We start from the raw sequence: 16,039 nt of genomic DNA, 5'->3' as shown, positions 1-16,039 counted from the left end.
ATAGCACTATATTCCACTTTAACTGCCATGGCAACATTGTACAGAATCCTGGGATTTGTAGTTGAGGGAGAGGCTTTAAACTTTTCAGACAGAGAGCTCCTTGGGCCGCACTAAACTACCAACCTCAGAATACCACAGAATGTTTCCATGGCAGTTACAGTGGAACATAACACTATAACAGTGTAGTACGGCAGGGCTCTAAGAGACAAATAGGACAAGCAAAAATAAAATGTGATTTTGAACAAGTTCTGTTTGGTACTGATCTCAGTCAGCGCTTCGTAAACAAGTTTGTTGATCTTTGACAATATAGATAGCACAGATGTAGGTCAAGATCATGAAGGCAATTGCCAGCTCCTGTTCTCTTAAATAATAGGATTTGATGAGGTAATTTTCCATTGAGAAGGCATTTTGCCAGTGCTTAGCAGGAGATTGGAAGGCAATAATTTGGTTGTGCTGCCAAGTGAAAAATTAAAAATTAACTCTCTTTGTGCTAGTCACAGATACAAAGAAAATGGTGCTTACCAATATGAAAATGAAAAAATCTGGAGTTCAGACTTAAGCACCACTCTGACCTCAGATAAATGTGGGGAATTGAGCATATACGTATCTCCTACTGTGTCAGGCCATAGCATTACACTAGTTTTGCAGGTGACTTCACCCATTTCTTTTCCCTGTATTAATCTCTTTGTCAGGAAAAAGAGCAGGTCTGTGGCTGAATTTTATTCACACATGACCCTTGAAATCAGTACTCTTTTGCTTCAGACTAGCTCACCAGTCTGCTCAGGCATTTTTGGACATTATAGCTTTAAAACAATCTACCATAATTATAATCCCATTTCATTGTGGAAGCAAAGATACTTTTAAATGGGCATAAATGCTAAACCTCTTTAGAAAAACAGGAGAAAAAAATTAAGAACACTCTAAGAAGCTTTACCTAGAGGTTATGCAGAATTCTTAGCCAAAGATTTGCTTTTATTCTCTCTAGCAATGCCCCCTTCTCCTAAAAAGCCACTATTTTTCCAACTATGCATATTAAAAGATTAAAACTCCCACCATTAACCACAAGTCTGCTACACATGAAGCTATAGCTGTTGTCCTTTGCTTTAGCATCTGGGAGTGGTTGGCAGGTCAGATGTCCACCTCTGTCTTCCATCAGAGTCAGGGCCAACCCAACACAATTTGTTACTGGAGGGGAAGACAAGATGGCATCCATTATTACACTTCCAGAAGCTGAATAATTCCACAATTGAATCTCCATTGAACATAGAGTTTTGAAAAAGTTACTTTGGACTACAGCTTTCTGAATCCCATGGCCAGCAAGCTTTGATTCAACACTAGAAATGAGACATCATTCTCTGTTGCACCCAAAGATAGGAGAATAGCTGACATGATGCAGATCAGCTTGCCTGGAACACACACAACTGTCCTCAGGAGAGGGAAATGTCCAAGGAATGACTCTTTCTGCCCCACCAGCACCACTATGTTGATCAGAATCTGGCACCTGAAGCAAAACCAGCCCTACTAGAAGGGGAAATCTAAAACAGGAGATGGTAAGTGGGCCATCTTCAGAACCTCCCAGTCTTTGGTGGATGGGATTAGCAATGACTAGTAATGATGTTTCATTATATTTTAATGATATTTTAAACTGTGGTTGCTATCCTGCATGGTTAGACATAACTACAATGACAGAGTTATATCACTATAGCCAGATCTAACAGAGTTACATCATTGTAGCTAGATCTGACAATGCCATCCTGCCAGCCCCTACCTTTTCAGCCAGAGTGCACTCCACATGAAAGGTTTTCCAAGGCATGCTAGATTAGGGTACTGGTAAATAGTGATGTAAAGAATCAAAATTCGATAAACAGAGGAAATAGCTGTCATTTGAAGCCTTCTAAAGCTTTTTGAAGAAAAGAAATTATGAGCACTTCTCGATCAACGAGTAAAAATTTTGGTTTTTAATTCGATGGCCAGGATTTGAGTATTTTGCATAAGCAAAGCTACCATTCATATTAGGTTTTTCTAGCAGAGGAATGTTATTTAAACCTCTGCCAAACTTCCTTTTGACATGCTGAGTTTGAAATGCCAGGTAATTAGTGTAAATGTTCGCTTCCTTTGCCTTTTATTTTCATTCAAGAAATCTGTGAAAAATACTTCTCGACAGGGAGAGAAAAAATAACCTTTTGAAAGTGGGACTTTTGAAAAGAATTTTTTTTTTAAATCACATCTAGTTCTCATTGGGAGAGAAGAAAAAAATTGGTTTGTCAACGCGAAGTCGAAGGTTTTCATGGTCAGCATCCATAGTTTTTGGTGGGTTTTTCAGGCAATGTGACCATGTTCTAGAAGAGTTTCTTCCTGATGTTTTGCCAGCATCTGTGGATGGCATCTTGAAGGGGTCCTACCGCAACTGTTTCTCTCAGTGCATCCCACAATTAAGAAAACTCTGCAGACTTCATTTCCCAATCCCCAATGACTTGGAAATCTTTCAGCTGTTCCTCACTGAAAAGGTAGGCCTTTGGAGTCATGTCTAGTCATGTAATGATTGTACATATGAATCCCAATAATTGTGAGGTTGTAAATCCAATTTATGGCTGTGTAACTACTGAACAGGTTGCTAGCCTGTACTTTTTGCTGTTTGGATTTTAACCCCCTCCTCCCCAACAGTGTTTAACGACCAAAATACACCTCCTTAGAGATTATTGCCACCTGAAAAAAACATTTTGGCCCATAAAAAAGTCTTTTGTTGTTATTGTCATCTTGCATTTTGCACTGTATTATATTGCTGCTGCCAGGAGAGAGTTGGATATTGTCAGTTTTTGCTATTTATTGCTATTTTGATTTGTTGTTATTTTTGTTATTATTTGCTATGTATTCTGGGGATTAATTTTAAGTTGTATTGATTTGATATGTTAATTGTTATGCAGTTTTTATTGCTATTATTGTTCTTATTTGCTATGCATTCTTCTTGCTATTTGTTATGATTGTAAATTGTTATGTTATTTTTATTCTATTGTTATTGCTATGTATTTTCCTTACTGTTGTAACCTGTCCAGATTCTTCGTGATTGGATGGGCTTCTCCTTCCTTAGAGGTTTTTAAACAAAGGCTGAATGGCCATCTGTCAGGGATGCTTTGATTTAGATTTCCTGCATGGCAGGGGTTGGACTGGATGGCCCTTGCGGTCTCTTTCAACTCTATGATTCTATGATTCTATGAATCTATAAATAAATTATTATTATTATTATTATTATTATTATTCAGGTGTCTGGGAATCCAAGGGCTACAGGGGCCTCCTCAGAAGGTTACAAGTACCTCAGAAACATGTAACTTCCATCCCTGATGTGAAACATCCTATGACGTCCTGGGAAATTTTCCCTGGAAGTGTCAGCTAGGAGTTTTTACATTTATGCTTGAGCTATTCTTGTTGCTAAAATGTATCACGTGGGTGGTACAGACCTTTTTTTATAATTACTAAGTGATCTGAAAGTCATGTTCAGCAGAGGATATGGATCATTTATATATAGAATTATCATTAGCTGCCAATCCTGCAAAAATACAGAATGTCAGTCCAAGATTAAGTTTTCAGCTTAATTTCTGATCACTAGCCCAGTCAAAGGCCAAGCAGATTGAAAGGTTAGAAGCTGATCATTTTAAAGTTATTTTTCTGTGTTTAAGATGTCTAAAAGTGCAAGAACATCCCTTGTTTTTGAAATTAGGGAAATCTTTTTCTTTTAATGAACAAAGGATTTACCATATGCCCTCAGATAGCTAGTGAATGCCAATGTCCTACTTATTTTGCACTATTCTTAAATTTGCTTTTAAAGTTTGTTAGAGTAGTAAAGGAGGAAAAATCAGTACTAGCTGGAAATGCATCATTCACTGGGGAGGGGGAGACAAAAAAATGCTTTACCAGCAGTTGTTCCACACACACAAGCAACTAGTTATTAATTCATAAACTATGTGCAATATTGCCACAGAGATGTGTCTAGTTAGTAGCATAGTATATATTCCCACAATTGGTGGTTTGAACAGTGCAATTCACATTGCCCCAGTTGGGATAAGCTTGTTCCTGTTTGGACTAGCATGGAACAAGACATGGATCCTTCTGTTGCCCCTGGGTGCTAAATACATAGGATCAGTGTATCCCTTACCTGGAGAATTCACAATACAAATCCTTATTTCTGTGAACATGATTTTAAAAAGATAATTTGTTGTCGTCCTGCTAAAGGAAGAAAATGGAATGCTTAAAGAAAGAAAGAAAGAAAGAAAGAAAGAAAGAAAGAAAGAAAGAAATCAGGCCAAGTTCCTCTGCTGCTTGAGATTAGCAGATAAACCAGTGGATTCAAATTACAAGAAAAGAGCTTTCGACCAAGCAATAGAAAGAAATTCTTTACTGAATGAGCTATTTGACAATGGAATGGACTGCCTTGGAAGGTGGTGGATTCTACAACCTTGAAAGTTCTTAAACAGAAGCTGGGTAAGCATCTTCCAGGAGCACTTCAATTTCATATTCTTTCATGGCTGAAGTTAGTGCCCTGTGTAGCCTCTTGTAACTCCAAGATTCTAGGATTCTATAATTCTAAACTGGCATCTCAGTGATTAAGATGCTATTCAGATACTGTTTTGTGCAAAAGAATTATTAGTTGATACAGCAAATCCTAGGGATACTGATGTCTTTTGACTTTATCGCACCAGCTTGCTGTCCCACCACAATTGCTCAAGTTTAAGAATGGAAGCATACTGGTTTGGTTAACTTTCTTATCACACTTTTTGCCACAATATTGCTTTGGCGATCCATCTGTTTTTTGCACTGCCAAACACTTCCAGGAGGACTGTGAACACACCAGCCAGCTTCAGGAGGCAGTTGGCAACTGAAACCACTACTCCTCCCCCCTCCTGAAGCTGCTTGGGAATTGCAAGGGGGTGGGGGGAAAGGTGCAAAATCACAGCCACTCACACCACATGACTGCCTGTGAAGCACATTGCAGCAGAAGGGACCTACTGCATGAAGGCAGTATTGGAATAGCAACAAGACTAAAAGCCTATTGACAGGTTTTGCCCATCAATGACACGGTGCATTACAGTAATGAATAGAATACAGAGAGCAGAAGGATGGACATAATGTTGTGTGATAAGTACCAGCCAAAGATGCTTTTATCCTGTCGAAATTCTACCTGTCTAGCCTTCTGTGATAAAGTCCATAGAGTGTTCTGGAGACCAGGGTTCAATTCCCAGCTTAGCCACGAAACCCATTAGGTGACTTTGGGCAAGTAAGTCACACTCTCTCAGTATCATGGGAAGACAATGGCAAACCCCCTCTGAACAAATATTGCCAAGAAAACCCCATGATATGTAGGCTTTAGGGTTGCCATAAGTCAGAAATGACTTGAAGGCACATAACAAAAACAAATGCACAACAGAAAAAATTAGCCAACATCTATACCATTGGCCACAATGTTATACTGCCCTTGATTCACACATTACAGTATTGCAGTGGCCAAGGACAGCACTCAAGACTTTCCATTGTCAAGCCTCTTAGTTACTTTTAGATAGTGATAGTGGTATGTGTCCTTAATGCTTAAGGGAGTTTGGGCCATAGACCAGTGGCTTGTAGCATTCTAAATGGTGTGTGTGTGGGGGGGGGGGGGTTATTTCAAGCAAAAAAAAACCCTGCTTTTAGTTGGTTTTTTAATTATCTAAAATATGAATTATTGGCAGGGGAAGCCTGGATGTTTTGAAGATAATGTTCCACGCTGTGGTCTAGTACGGCTTCCAATTTAGTATTGTTTATGGAAAGGCAAAAGGCAAATATTTGGAAAGATGAAATATCGAAAAGCACTCAAACTCAAAGTTATATTTTAAATAGGCAAAAATCACTGTGATGATTTCACGTCTGGTGACTTCATTCCTTCCCATCCCCTCCACATACAGTATTGTTCAAGAAAGCTTATATACTGTCCAGAAAGGAAAGAATGGGGAACAGGCAGTGTGGAAAGCAGGGGAATGGAAATTTGCTCCATAAGAACTGATTTCTACTCACTTATTTTAGACACTAAAGCCAGCCTTTCTCCATTTATCTCCAAAGATTAAATTTCCTCATGATGGCCCTCACATTGTAATTAATATATATATATATATATATATATATATATATATATATATATCCTCAAGTTTCACTTTAAAATACTAATACTAATAATATGCATTAATTTACACATTAAGTCTGAGCAACTGGGGATACCTTTAAGAGAATATTTTATAAAATGTGGCATACCTTTAGAAGAAAAATATTAACCATCCAAAATTGGAACAAACCAAGAGACGCCTGACAAGTGCAGGAACACTAGCACAATCTGCAAAAACTACCTATTGCATGATGTGAGCAAACACACATTTAAAAGGAGAAAGGAGACCTATAGGTTGGTTAAATAATACCGTGTACAGTTCACAGTAGAATATGGTTGTTAGACTGCAATTAAACTGAAACACTATTTTCATCTTACTTGTTGGAGCTGTGTGTATGGGCAGAATGATATTAATCAACTGAGACTTAAACTGAGTGAAGTAGATGTAATTATCAGCAAAAAAAGCAATGTCCCCAGCTGTGTTGGAATGTAAAGGAGCTCATAGAAGTGGAGGTTTGCATTTCACACATCTGCCTTAATGAATGCAAAAGCTGATCTATTGTGACCTCATGAGAAGAAAAAGAGAGAACTGGGGAAAGCACACTCCTCCAGCCGATCAAGGTATTTTTCTTCCCTCTGACCAACAGTGACATCTAAAGGCTACAAAATAATAATAGTCAAAAAATTCACATAGCACACTAGGCTGGTCTTCTTTTCTTCCAGGCCTGCCTTCTATACATACTATAGGTCCCTTTGCTGTTTCTTCTTTTATACAGTATCCTCCACAAAATATTACTACCACCTTCCCCAAACCTAGAGATCTACATGTGTTTAACTGCAGTCCCTATGATCCCCAGCCAACATAGCCATTGACGAGGATAGCTGGGGGCAATGAGGCATAGAGTGCAGGTTATCTGGAAGACACTAGTTTGGGAAAGACTGTGCTGATGTAATTGACTCAGTCCTGTTAAGTTGTAACGCATACAAAGAAGCCAGAAACAGCATTTGCAATGGTTGTCCAGTTTATTCCAGAGCAGCCATTGTGTCTGTCTGTTGCAATTTTTACAAAACAACATCAGATATTCCTGTGGGACCTTAAAACTAATCTTTATTATGGCATCCGTTTTTGTAGCTCAAAGGTAACTTACTGGTTTAGCATGTTTATATTTCTGTCTTTATCTGTCTTTCTAGCACACATATCTATGTACCAAAATGGGTTCATCATTAAATAAATAATAAAATAAAGTTTTTATTTATATCCCGCACCTTCTTTCGATCAGGGCGGCTTACAGTATAAAATTTCAAACAACAATACATACAATAAAATCCAAAATACATCACATATAAACAATAATAAAAAATACAGGCAAAAAAGCCCCAAAGCCCTTCCTCTTGGCCACGAAAGAGGAGGGAGGCCCACAGGATTTTTAATCGGGGAATGCCTGTTGGAACAGGAAGGTCTTCAAATCCTTCCTGAATTGGGCCAGGGTGGTAGTCGAGCGGAGCTCAGTGGGCAGCGTATTCCAAAGGGCTGGGGCAGCAGTGGAAAATGTCCTCCTTGTGGTGGAGGACAATCTAGCCCCAGGCACCTTCAGTAGCTGCTGCCCAGATGTCCTGAGGGTGCGAGGCGGAATGTACGGGGAGAGGCGGTCCTTTAGGTAACCTGGACCCAAGCCATTTAGGGCTTTATAGGTAATAACCAACGCCTTATATTGGGCCCGGAAGCGGATAGGCAACCAATGGAGATCTTTCAATACCGGTGTTATATGGCTGGTCCTGGGAGCACCAGTGACCAGCCGGGCTGCCATGTTCTGAACCATTTGCAGCTTCCGAGTTTGATATAAGGGTTGCCCCATGTAGAGTACATTGCAGAAATCCAATCTCAAGGTTACCAGAGCATGTACAACAGTTTCTAGGTCCCTCTGGGCCAGGTATGGGCGCAGCTGGCGAATCAGCCGAAGCTGATAACAGGTGCTCTTGACCGTCGCATTCACCTGAGCAGTCAGGTGAAGCGACGAGTCAAGAAGCACCCCCAGACTGCGCACGGAGTCCTTCACAGGGAGCGTGACCCCGTTCAGGACAGGTGGAACCACCGCCATTCCTGGACCAGGGGAACCTATAACTAGTACCTCCGTTTTCTCTGGATTCAATTTGAGTCGGTTTTCCCTCATCCAGCCCATTACTGACTCCAGGCACGCCACGAGAGGAGAGACCCCATCCCCAGTCACTGCATCAGTCGGAGACATAGAGAAAATTATTTGGGTGTCATCAGCGTACTGATAACCCCGCGCCCCATGTCTCCGGATGATCTCTCCCAGCGGTTTCATGTAAATGTTAAATAGCATGGGAGACAGAATGGCCCCTTGAGGGACCCCGGTTTTAAGGGGCCTCTCGTCGGAGCACACGTCTCCCAGCTGCACCATCTGGGACCTCCCAGAGAGGTAGGACCGGAACCACTGCAGCGCAGTGCCCCCGATTCCCACCTCTGCCAGGCGTCCCAGAAGGATACCATGGTCTATGGTATCGAAAGCCGCTGAGATGTCCAAGAGCACCAACAGGGACACGCTTCCCCTGTCAATGCCCAGACGGAGATCATCGACCAAGGCGACCATGGCTGTCTCAACCCCGTAGCCCGCCCGGAAGCGGGTTATTAACTTCTATTTGAACATAAAACAAAATTCACTGAGCATTAGCTTAGAGAACCAACATAGTGTAATGGTTTGAGTGTTGGACCAGGACTCAGAGACTAGGGTTTCAGTCATGGAAACACATTGGGTGACAGTGGACAAGTCACAGTCTCTCAGCCACAGAGGAAGGCAAAAGCAACCCCTCTCTGAGCAAATCTTACCAAGAAAATCTTGTGATAGGTTTGGCTTAGAGTCACTGTAAGTTGTTAATGACTTGAAGGCACACAACAGCAACAAAAGCAATACCCTATTCAGTTTAAAACATTAAAAATTTAGCGTATTAAACATTAAAAAATCCAATACAAGCTAAAACATATTAATGCAGCATAAAATATAATGCAGATTTAAAAAAAATAAAAGCTCCATTACACATGTTAAAATCATACCAGAAAAAAATGTCTCCAGTGAATAAACAGTAAATAAGCTAAAATACTTTAAATGCCCAGGAAAACAGAAAGGCCTTAGCATAACATCAAAAGATAATGAAATAGGTAACAGGTATGCAAGCTCTTGCAATGTCAGCATTTCAGAGCTAGATTGCCCTCAAAACAGTCCTACATTCCCTGGCCACCCTCCAAGTCTCAGATTGAGGAAACCCTTCAAGAGCTGCACAGGTTCCTGCACAGAAAAGTAATGGACAATGAGGAAATTTGTGTTCATTTAAAAAAAATGGTCACAACGTATTGAGGTGGTAGCACTGTTAGCACAGAGAACACATTTTAAGATCACCCATGTGGCATGCAAGAAGGATTGCAGCAATGTGCCTTGAGGGTTTCTATATCAGAGGAGAACTAAGCAAACTAGTCTTGCCCCATGTGTTCATGTAAGGATATGACATAAAGTTAGAAAATAATTCAGAGCAGCAGTGTCTGGAGACATTATTTGATGCACAAGAACAGCAAATAAGATTCTGGAAGAATTGTGGTTGTTTGCAGGTGCACACACACAATTACAGTCACACTGAGAGAGTCCTTTGCACACAGAGGGTGGTATTTGTACACTTGCTGCGTGTGCAAGGTTTCTTTCTGTAATTCAGAACTGATACTGTGCTGGGTTCCAAATCATGAGGGTAGCCTCCACAGAAACAGGCAGCTTCCTAATATAAGGGCTCTGCCAGATCAGAGCTTCTAGTCCCGCTCACACGTATAAATGCACACTGCAGACATCCCCTCTCTAAATGTATCAGGAGCTGTTTGGAAAGTAATAGGTCACTTGTGCTCTGCAGGAACTGTTGCTCCAAACATTTTCTGGAATTTTTGCCAGTATCCATAGATTATATTTAAGCAGACCCGAATTCACCATGTTTTGTTCGTTAGTAGTTTAATATGTATTTTATAGTTTGTTATGAGTAGCTGGTATTCCATTTAGATCTCAGTTTCTCAGATTGTATACTGTCATTAATTATGTACATAGCTATACTGTTGGTATTGTCCTTTCAAGTAGTTGTTTTCATCTGTTTGTTTAATCTTTAATTCCTGGCTAGTCCTTTGTGTTGCATGTGGAATTTGTTTTGTTCTGTTAGTGTTTGATGTGGAGTATCTATTTTGTTCTGTTGAGGTTTGTACATTATCCCATGTTTTTGGTACCGTCACAATGGGTTACTATTTTTAGATACGTGTTTAATACATTACTTATTGTTTCAATTATTTGTTCTAGGTCTTTTCATTAGTTACAGTCCTGTTTAGCCTCAGCTCTTGTGTCGGAGTCACCTCCCTCTTATTTTTCTGGGAATGGAATAGTATAGGGCTGGTTACTGAGATCATATACTGTATATATCCATGTATAAGTCTAGAAATTTCAGTCAAAAAATTGACCCCAAAAACTTGATTCGACTTATCCACGGGTCTATGTATGCACTTTACATTAACTCTTATATGAAAAAGGAACCATCCAGTTGGAAGACAAGAGTGTAATGTACAGTATCCTGAAACCACTGATGCCTTCTACTCTTTCATCCATTGACCCTTTAGTGTGAACACAGTTATGTCTGATGGAATTTTGTACATTCTTTGGCATAGGTTTCCTTAGATTCATTCTTCGCATCCTTTTTTAACTTCCACTTATTCACGAGTCATATCAAAATCCATAATTTTGGCTCCAAAACCTACCCTTGAGGTCAACGTATAGTCAAGCAAATGTGCTAACTCCCTTGCTGAAACAGCTTTACTGGCTACCAATGTGTTCGTGGGCACAATTCAAAGTGTTAGTCATGACCTATAAAACCCTATATGGCTTAGGTCCAGACAATCTGAAAATCACTCTCCATATGAGCCTGCCCAAGTCTTCCAATCTTTGGGGAGGTCTTTCTCTCCATCTCACCATACTCCCAGACTCACCTGGTAAGGACACAAGAGAGAGACTTCTTGGTGGCTGCTCCTGGTCTATGGAACATATTACCCAGGATGGTCTGTGCTCCATCCTGCCAGCAGGCAAAGACTTTCCTGTTTAAACAGAACTTCAAACTTGGCTGACCAGTGCAGAGTGGTGTGCAATTACACATGCTGTTTTTAGTATGTAATGTGCATTTTAAGTGTTTTAGTTATTTAATTTTTAATCTTTTAAATGTAGTGTTTTAATGAAATATATCATTTAATGCTTTTATAACTTTTGTACTCTGTATGGTTTTAGATATTCTAATTTATATTTTAAGATGCTTTGAGTCCTTTGAGTCAGGAGAAAAGCAGTATATAAATTAAATCAAACAAACAAAGGAAGACATGACCTCACTCTCTCCGTTAACACCATTATAACCACCCAAGGGGGAAATTGACAACGAACTTAGATGGAAAAGACAAACGTTTGGACAAAATTCATTAGAAATAATTCTTTTTCTTTATCCCCATAACCTTGTACCCTTAAAACACACATCCATGGATCATGAGTACATTCTTACAGAACTCCACAGAAACCTGGCTAGCCCACTGCTTTGTTAAGATAGTCACACACTGGTTGCATGTGATGCTGAATGTTTCATTTTCCTGCATGAAAGCAATATTCACATGCAGCACCGTTTGCACAGATGTTTCTTCACCTGATCACGTATCCCTGCAGATTGGTGAGAACAGAGAGTGGTTAGAAGAAAGCAGCTCCATGAGTAAAGTGGTTTAATTGAAACTCACCATTAACTATGTTTTATCAGTCATATGATTATTTTATACAGTTGGCCCTTCTTATACACGGATTTTTTATACACGGATTCAAGCATACACGGTTTGAAAATGTTCCAAAAAAGTATAAATTTACCTTGATTTCCCATTTTTTATAAGGGACACCATTTTGCTATGTCATTATATTTAATGGGACTTGAGCATACACGGATTTTGTTATATACAGGGGATCTTGGAACCAAACCCCAGCGTATAACAAGGGTCTACTGTACAAGTTGTTATCAAGTAAGTGAGCAAGGAAATCGAAGACTTTAAAGTGTCGGCTTCCACTGACCAAACTCTAAAGCCACCATGAGAGGGGGATGTTTATTTTCAGCCTTTATATTCTTGCAAGGTCACTCTGTAGTAAAACAATACACCGCCAGTAAATGAATTATTGATCATCCGTGTAATTTAACACTCAGGATTCACTGATGTTACACATTCAATGGTAATTAAGTGTATGCAACAGCAGAAGCTACAAACAACAGCTGTATTAAACTGTAAGCAGCTTTTCACAACACATAATACAGTAGCAGCTCTAGGACATTTTTTACAGCTACTCAAACAGGGGTCCTCAGGGAACAATAATCAACTAGCAGCTACTGCATGTTTATAATCTACTCAATAGCCTCTGATAATTAAACTAGAAATTAAGGAACATCAACTTGTTTACAGTATCTCTAAACTTGTCCTTTTTTTTACTAGGTCCTCATAAATACTGCTGCTCTGAATAGCTTATCTGTAACACTGGCATCCATCCCAACATTTACTAAATGTCACATGGGCTGGTTTTGAAATGGCATTTCCAACTAGCATGTGTGTGAAGGCCCAGAAATAGTTCTCAACATTGTCAAACATTGTGGAGACCATTTGGCCCTCTACATGTTCTGGACTTCAATGCCCATAAGTCTCAGTCATCACAGTCAATAACAAATACCAATAATAATAATAATAATAATAATAATAATATCCAACCTTCCTTCCAGTACAGGGAGTAATGGCACCATATCCTGTCTGATGCTGGAAGCTAAGCAGTGTCAGCTCTAGTTAGTACATAGATGGGAACTACCAACAAATACCAGGAGCTGTAGGCTTTATTTCAGAGGAAGGAATTAGCAAAACCACCTGGAGTATTCCTTGCCTAAGGGGATCCTATGAAATAGATGGGATCACCATGCTGAAAGGTGACTTGAAGGCACAGATACACATACACAAAAGGGATTTGTCAGCCAGCCCATACAGAGGGATGAACTCCCACCCCATTTTCTCCAGCTGAAGCCCATCTAAATGACATGGACTACAGTCGCCATCATCCCCAGTTGTTAGCAGGTTGAAGTTAATGGGAGTTGACTTCTGAATACAAAGATAATCTACACTACAGTTACAGCAGTCTGGTCCCACTTTAACCAGTGGTTCCATCCTGTAGAATCCTGGGATCTGAAACTGAAATGCAGCACTAGAGCTTTGTCACAGAAAATTGAGCCCCTTTCAAACTACAAACCCATAAGATAGATAGGATTCCATAAAGTGAAACTGTGAGTTAAAGTAATATCAACCTGTTCTGCAGAGTACAGATACGCCCACAGATATAGAGCTATGGATACACAATCAGATAAAAAACTAGCTTAAAACTGCATTCCTTTCAACTGTTTTAATGTAAAAGGAAGAGTGTTGGCCCTTCACTCTGAAAGATCAGATAATCCTCTGGATAGAATTACAGCTACCCTGTTTGATGTGGCTTAGGAGCACTGTAGAAATGTAGGCAACAAGATTCCATAGCTTCACCTTCGATCCATACACTCAAGCAAAGCAGCTCTAGGAACAGAAAGCAAGCCAGAATCCCTTCTTCGCCAGTTTTTTGCATTCTGGAATATTTCAGTTCAAATATTCGAAATATTTGCATGTATATAATGAGATATTTTGGAGATGGGATCCAAGTCTAAATGTGAAATTTATTTATGAGTCGACCAACTGTATTGTATTGACAGTAATGTATATTTTTATGCTATGTATTTGATATGTATTTATTGTTGAAATTTGCTGACTGCTGTAATCCTGCCTCGATCCGCAGGGCGAGGTGGGAAATAGAAATTATTATTATTATTATTATTATTATTATTATTATTATTATATCTTATACATACATATATTCTGAAGGTAATTTTATACACAATATTTTTAATAATTTTGTACAAGAAAAAGGAACGTTGGTACTTACCTGTGATATGTTCATTTCCAGAAGATAAGGTCCCAGCATCCTGAATAGTGGGTAGCTCCTCCCATTTAGCTCCTATAGCCAGGAAGACAAAAGCTGACAAGGCTATGCCTGGTCCCTCCTATGAGAGCCAGTCACCAGAAAGGCAACAGCCAAACCAAAAAATTGTTTGACTTAAAGCAACAAACTATTAACCAAAACCATAATGGACAGACAGGAGAAACATCAGTAACGATGGCATGGTGTAAGAAGAGAACTTTAAACTCATCTCTCACCAGGTGATATCTGGATACGATGCCAGCACCCAAGGGTGGGCAGGATGCTTAGACTTTATCTGCTGGAAATGAATGTATCACAGGTAAATACCAACATTCATTTTCCCAGGAGACAAGGTCCCATCCTCCTGAATAGTGGGATTTACCAAAGCCCCTCTGAGCTAGGGTGGGATGTGTGACTAGGAGGCAGGGAATCTCGATACCACCTGTTGAAGTACCCATCTTTCAAAAGCCACCTCAGCGGACTGGAAAACGTCTAGCTTGTAATGTCTCACAAAAGTGAAAAGGGACTTCCAGGTGGCTGCTCTGCAGATCTCAGCCAATGATGCAGAGGTGGCCAGGGCTGCCAAAGTCACGGCGCTCCTGGTGGAGTGGTCCACCACTACCTCCGGAGGGGACAGGCCCAGCGCCTCATAGCAAGCCCCAGTGAAGTCTCTAATCCACCTGCTAAGGATAGAGAAGGAGATCTTGGTCCCAAGGGATCTGTGGTTGAAGTAGATGAAGAGGCACTCATCCTCTTGATGTATATTACAATGGCCCTCCTTGCATCTAAGGTATGCCATATCTTCTCCAAATCTTTTTTTGGTTAAGGACAGATGTCCTGGGAGACATGGAAGGCCAAGTTCACCTTGGGGATGGATGGATATGGTCATAGCAGAATGGAATGTGTTGAGGCCCTCCCAAATCGACAGCATGTTCAACTTGGAGATGAGGCACGCCAAGGTGATGGCCATGAGGAACAGGACCTTCCAAGAGAGGTGTTTTAGCGACGCCCCCCTCAGGAGTTCAAAAGGAAAAACTATCAGTGCTTTAAGGACTGTGTGGAGATGCCAGGAAGGGAACCTGTGTCTTGTTGATGGTGCCTTGTTGGTCACTCCCCTCAGGAGCCTCTTGATGTGAGGATGTGATCACAGTCTAACTGCCTTTCTATGAGGAAGGATGGAGGTGATTGCAGCCACTTGTCTCTTGACGGTGTTTGATCTTGACCCCTGGTCGATGCCATCCTGGAGGAACTGGAACAACTCCGAGAGGGAGAAACTGGATAGATTGACTTTCTTGAGCTTGGACCACCTGCTGAAAGTTCTAAAAGTATATTCATAGATCCTGTTTGTCAACAGACTCTGGAGCCAAGATTGATTCAACCACTTGTGGAGAATATCCGCACTTCAACAACATCTGTCGTTCAACCTCCAAGTGCAAAGGTGGAGCCAAGCTGGCCCTTCCCATAGGAGGGAACAGGCGTGGCCTTGTCTGTTTTTGTCTTCCTGCCTATAAGAGCTAAATGGGAGGAGCTACCAACTATTCAGGAGGATGGGACCTTGTCTGCTTGGAAAAAAGTTTGTGTACATTACACCACCAGAAAGCAAAGGTATCACTATCTCAGCCATCCATGTGGAAAATTTTGGTTTTGGGAATATTTTAGATTTCAGAATTCCAGATAAGGGAGATTCAACCTGTATATACACATTTACATCAGAAACCTATAGCATCACTTGCATTTCATGTCCCCTGCTGACACATGACACTGTTGATGAGTGTGGTGTGTGTGAAAATAACCCGCACTTTCCTCCTAGTCCTTACCCTACATT

Source organism: Sceloporus occidentalis, unplaced genomic scaffold (assembly GCF_023333645.1).
Source record: "Sceloporus occidentalis isolate IW3139 unplaced genomic scaffold, rSceOcc1.0.p SCAF_1, whole genome shotgun sequence".
NCBI classification, from domain to species: Eukaryota; Metazoa; Chordata; class Lepidosauria; order Squamata; family Phrynosomatidae; genus Sceloporus; species Sceloporus occidentalis.
The sequence above is the reverse complement of the archived record's forward strand: the minus strand, read 5'-3'. Positions refer to the sequence as shown.